Source organism: Eubalaena glacialis, chromosome 1 (genome assembly GCF_028564815.1).
Source record: "Eubalaena glacialis isolate mEubGla1 chromosome 1, mEubGla1.1.hap2.+ XY, whole genome shotgun sequence".
In the NCBI taxonomy this organism is placed as follows: domain Eukaryota; kingdom Metazoa; phylum Chordata; class Mammalia; order Artiodactyla; family Balaenidae; genus Eubalaena; species Eubalaena glacialis.
The window spans coordinates 106,195,035-106,200,781 of record NC_083716.1 but is presented as its reverse complement, the minus strand read 5'-3'; the positions used below and the strand labels follow the sequence as shown (position 1 = coordinate 106,200,781).

The window sequence follows — 5,747 nt, the reverse complement described above, 5'->3', positions numbered from 1 at the left end:
CTCCAAATTAAACGTAATATCCCAATAAAGGAAACATAATGCTGATCCATTCCGGTTGAAGAGTTAAGCCATGGGGGGCTCTTGGGTTGCTGCCCACTGGCCCTTTCCCTCCCTCACCCCGAGGCCTACCCCGCTGAGCTCCCCGGCTCTGGGAAGTGAGGCCTGGAAACCACTGAACTACTTCGGCCCTTTAATAGCTGAGCAAGCCAAGACCCTCGATTTGCGGCTCAGAAGCACATGAAGTTTGTAATGGAAGATGATCTGGGTCCCTCCTTGCTTCCCATGTGCTAAGCCGATCAGGAAGTGGCAAAGTAGAGGCCGACTCCCTGTTCCCTCTTCCTCTGGGTTCCTCCGGGCCCCGGTCAGACTTTGCCAGAATTCTTGGTTACACTGACACGAACGGAACCAGAGTGCCGGGACCAGCGTCTGCCCGGCTCAGGCAAATTGTGATCTCCTGCCCAGCGGGCGGAGCACGGTGGGTGGACATGCTCCAGGTCTGTTCCGAAGCTGCCCTAGGGACCTCCGGCTGCCCGGGCGATAGCATCTCCAGGGGAAGCTCGGCAGTGGGGTGTGGCGCCCATGTCTGGTTCCGGCTGACTGCAGACCTAGAATAGGGGCACCAGGTGTGGGCACACCTGGTCCGTGGCCAGGTGGGTGCCTGACACACTGGGGCTTTGGCGTGGTCCAGTGACGGGGCGCATGCAGGGAACCAGCACCTGTGGAGTCCAGACCCCAAGCCGGGTGAAGGCTCTCACATCTTAACCCATTAGGCCCCCTTTTCAGCCCACAGCCCGGCCATTTTTATTATCCCCGTTTACAAACACAATGTCTGCAAACATTTTCTTGCCTGATAGCAAACAACTAGTAAGTGAGGGGACCTCCATCTGAGCCCCGTTCCTGAGACCCTGCAGTTCCTGGTTCCCCACCGTACAGATGGCCTGAGACAGAGACAGAGCCTCATGGGGCAGGGCCGGGGAAGGGGGGTCCAGAAAGGACATTTTTAAGGTGACTTTGGAAAGCAAACTGGTACTCCTGAACCAGACATGCCTCGTGTGTATGTCAGGAAGCCGCTCACAAGTCCCCGAGAGCGTCACTGACCTCAAAAGTCTCAGAAGCCATCGGCAGAAGCAGGCTCCAGCAGCCACGGAGCAAATCTGGTTACCTTAGAACACTGGCCCTCGTCCTACCGCACTTACCAGTAGAAGACAGGGCAGGAGCGTAAGAAAGAAATGCTTAACTGCGCTTCCGCGTAGCAGCTCTGCGGTCGCTTCCGGCAGAACGAAGAGCAAATCCCTCCTCTGGGTCCTGTTTGCCCTGTTGCTCTTAAGGTCAATGGCTTGTTTGTTGAAACTCAATTTAGTCACTTTCATTCCTCATTAGAGGCGCTCAGGAGCTGATAATCTGCTCCATGGCTCGGTCAACACGGGCCCACGTGGACACCAGGGTCTTGGATGGACCCTTGACATTTCTCTGGCCTTTTTTGCACAGTGGGCATGACGGCTGTTTGTCCTTCTGCCTTCTGCGTGGCTCCTGCGTGTCCGAGCAGGCTCCCATGCGTGTGCTGTGCCGGGGGTCGTGGAGAGTCTGTCCTCCCCCTCCCCACGCCAGGGGTCCCATCGTGGACGGCGCAAGGCAGCAGGTGGTCTGTGGTGAGTCCGTCTGTCCTGCGCCCTGGCCCTCAGGCTGGTCAGGCGAGTGGCTGAGCCCGAGGTTCAGCCCTGGGCCTCCCTCCCCTTGCCGCCTGCGGCCTCTCAGGGGGCACCAGCGTCTCCTGAGTCCCCACGGGCTCCTCATGCCCCAGCCTCCTGGCCGTAGGACGGCCACCCTACTAAGCCCACCTTGGTGTTCCCTGTCGTTGGGGGTCTTCAAATACGGATTGTCCCCTGGCAGAAATGTGGGAGAGAGAACCTCAGTGGCCAGTGGAACAGGGGGAAACGAGACACTGAGCTCAGGGCAAGGTCGTTCACGACTCTGATGCTCTCTGAGGGGGCCCGGAGGTTTAATCTACCACTTGCCCGAGAAGCTGGCTGCAATTTAAGGAGAAAGGAAGAATTAGCGGTCAGTTCCAGCCTCGCACAGGCTGTCGACAGCAAGAAGGCCTCAGGGTAGACGTCTGGCCCTTTGCCGTTGGTCTTTCTCACCAGAGCACCCACGTGGGCAGCTCGGACCTGTCAGCCCCGTAGCCACGTGGGTCCAAGAAGAGCAGAGAGGCAGGCAGAGCTCCTCTGACGGTGCAGAGACCCCCGCTCCAGGGCTCCCACGAGGGGTGGGACCTGCAGGCAGCATGGCTCCCCTGCAGACACGCACCGAGCCCTTCCTGCCACTGCATCACCTCCCGCGAGCCTCACACCGGCTCTGCAGGCCAGCACATGGCATCTGGCCGGAGCTCGATAAATATTCGTTAAATGAACGGAATCACCACCAAGGGTACATGCCCACGAAGGCTTCAACCCAAACTCTGCTGGACTTGGAGGGTGTCCTTCCACACATATCAGACCTCCCGTGGGGCCCACCTAGGGCCAGAGCTCCATCCACGCCCAGCTCGCAGCCCACCTGTCCTGCAGCGGCGGGAGCGGGTCCCACCTGCCTGAGGCCATCACCCCCACAGCCCCATGGTCACGAGGCTTCAGGGCCTCTGCCGCTAAGAGTGACCCCAGAATCCCAGCAGCTGCCACACTGCCCCCGGCCTTGGCCTGGGCCGTCAGAGGACAAACGTGGCTCGTGTACCTGCTCTGTGGCGGGTGCGCGGGTGCTGTGTTGGCGGCTGGGCCTCCGGAGGGGCCCCTCAGCAGCATCTCCCGGGCTCCAAAGTGAAAGTCTCAGTAGTTCAGAGACACACGCGCGTGCACATACACACACGCGCACACGCACGCGCACAGGCGCACACACACGCCCCTATGCACCTTTTCCCTGAAGCAGCCCCCTTGCCCCTGCGGAGCTGGCTCTGAATGCACCTCTCTTTCACCCACGCACTGGGTGGAACCCAGCACTGCTGGCCCTGGGCCCTGGGGATGACTCCAGCGCCCCCTGCCCTCACACCCCCGTCCCCAGCTGCTCTCGAGGGCCTCACTGCCCTGCCCTGAAGCCTGGTCTTGGTTGGGGTCACCGTGCAACACTGGACTTGTTCACAAGCACCCCTCCATCCTCCAGGTAAGCCCAGGTCCTGCCACCTGGAACGTGGGTGAGGGGGACCCAGACCCCGGGGCAGATGGGGGGCCCCAGCTCAGGCAGAACTCAGGGCCCAGCTGGAATGCCCGGGGCCCTTCCTGGGGTCCTGCACAGAGTTTCAGGATGGGAGAGGGCAGAGAGACCTCACCTGTGCCCTTGGCAAGAGGACAGATGGCTTCACGGAGGGAGGCCAGGCTCCTCCAAGGAGAGTCCCCCCTCTCAGCTGGGGCAAGACAGCAGCTCCCCACAGGGAGCATCCAGCAGAGCGCTGAGAACAAGGGCGGACCCGCGCTCGCCTCTAGGACCTACTAGAATCCGGGTCTGGTTCTCACAGAGCCCAGGGCTGGCTCGCCATCGGGACACCTTGCGGGAACGAAGGGCCAGCCCACTGAAGCGTCTGTAGCTCACTCACCCAGGCAACCTCTTCATTGACTGCAGTATTTTGGAATTCATGGATTTCACCTCAGTTAAGATTGTGTTTCTGTGATTGGGCTGGTTTCTTTCTCTCCCACAGGATTCCGGGCAGGCCTGTCCCTCCCCGTCACATGTCCCCATGGCGCCATCACAGTTCAGCGCACGTGACTGAACGTCTGCCTGGCTCTTCTGTACTTTCTTATTGAGGAGGATAAGGAAGGGAGGAAACTGGAGGGTGGGCATGTTAGCAGAGAGGACCAGTGGACGGCCCAGGAGAAGGGCTCTTTGCACTGATGCCTTGAGAAGCCCAGTGAAAACGGAGACACCAGTCGGGGCCTTGTAACTGCCCCGCACAGGGGTCGGAAGGGGGCAGAGGCTGGCGAAGGAAGAGACGTGGCCGGCTGCACTGCCCCCGCACCCAGGGCGCCAGGCCCTGTCTCCAGCTAGGGGCCTTCAGGTCACATTTCTGCCAGGAGATTTTCCTGAGCCGTGTCTCTGGGACCACAGAGGGCCTGGAAGCAGGGTTAGCGAGGCCGATTCGTGGAAGACCAAACACAAGAGGAAAAGGCCGCCCAGCTCACCAGATAATTGACAAGGATCCTGTTGAAAGTGTGGGTATGGAAGAGTTTCCAGCCAGAGAGGAGATCCACGGAAATGAACGGCTACTGGTGACTCAGGATGTGTCCGCTAGCCCCTACGTCAACTCATTCAGCGTGACGCCTTTGCTGGATTTCTTTCTTTTAATGAATGTAAGAACATGCATCATGCAAAAAATGATCGGGGTGGAGCTATAGGTGTATTCCCCCCAAACCTTTGTTTCTCATAACCTCTAAAACTCCTGAGTTGAGAATTTTCCTGGGGAAGCTGTGGTGAGTGTGTGTGGTGTTTTTTTTTGGCGGGGGCTGCGTCTAAAAAAGATAATAGACAGTGTGTGAACTGAGGCAGCCAGAACTTGGAGTGTACGAGTGAGGTTGTTCTGGGAAGCTCAGCCTGTCTGTGCAGAGGGAGGCTGAGAACTGGAGGCCATGGGGCGCCCAGGAAGGGGTGGGCGGAGGTCGGGGAGGGAGGCCGGGGGCAGGGGAGGCAGGTCCTGGAAGGTCAGGCTAAGGAATCTGGTTTTCCTTCTAAGTCCTGTCTTTGGTGAATTACCCCCGCAGCGCCCGAGCTGTGCTCGGCCTGGAGCAGGTGTGGAATCCGCCCATCTCTGCATGCTTGCAGGTGAGTTAGCTCACACCCAGCCAGGACTCCCTCGGAGGCTGGAGCAGGGGAGCCGCAGGGTGGGACTGGGGTCTTTAAGAGACCACCCTGTCTGCTGAGTGGATAAAGGGCAAGAGTGGGCTCAGGTGAGACATCCGACGCTATGGCAGCATCCCGGGCAGAGGTGATGGGGACAAGCAGGCAGAGTCTAAAATATAGTTCAGAGGGAGGCGGGCAGGAGGCGGGGACCCAGCCAAAACCCAGCCTCTGTGACAGTCTCCCCAGGATGCTGCAGGAAATAAGAGGCGCTCGGGGACCTTGAGCCTGCTGGGAAAGTTAACTAGAACTTCTGAAGAGTTAGAGCTAAGCGCTTTGCAAACCCTACGAGAGATGCTGTGTTCTGTGGGTTCTGGTCCCAGCTGTGTGACCTTGGGTCAGTGACTTTGCCTCTCTGAGACTCAGTTTTCTCACCTTTAAACAGGCCAGAGGTGTGATAGAGGGCCCGACACCTGCCCCCCAGGGAAAGCTCAGCCTCCTGGTGAGTCTGAGCCTGGGGTCTCCGTGCTGGGCTAGGGGCCTCTGAAGCAGCAGGCTTCTCATCCATCCGGCAGGGCCAGGCTGCTCAGCCTCAGCAGGGGCGGTGCTTCCAGAAGCTTATCAAAGTGTCCCCACCCTCTGACCTCGCAACACCACTGTGAGCACTGCCCCAGGGAATGGCCCGAAGCAATTCCTCGCAGAATAATGGTGAGAAATTAGAAATAACAGGAGTCCAGCCCCAGGAGACGGTGACCATTGTGGAACGGCCCCCGGCGGGAATAATGTGCAGGTATCAAACCTGGTGTTTGCACTGAATTTCTCATCTGAGGGGGAAACACTTCAGGTGAGATGTTAGGTCCGAGAGCTGGAACCCAGCGGTGACTACAGAGCAAATGAAGAACTTGGACTCGGTGCTCAGATTGATTTCGAGC

At 59.0% G+C, this 5,747-nt stretch overlaps 1 long non-coding RNA gene across 1 annotated transcript; it reads left to right on the top strand.

Moving 5' to 3' along the window:
* Window positions 1–4,428: 4,428 nt before the first annotated feature.
* LOC133096973 (uncharacterized) lies at window positions 4,429–5,279 on the top strand. The gene is made up of 3 exons (XR_009701919.1): window positions 4,429–4,451; window positions 4,740–4,800; window positions 5,261–5,279. It is a non-coding gene; the product is annotated as an uncharacterized LOC133096973 (long non-coding RNA).
* The last annotated feature ends 468 nt before the right edge of the window (window positions 5,280–5,747 follow it).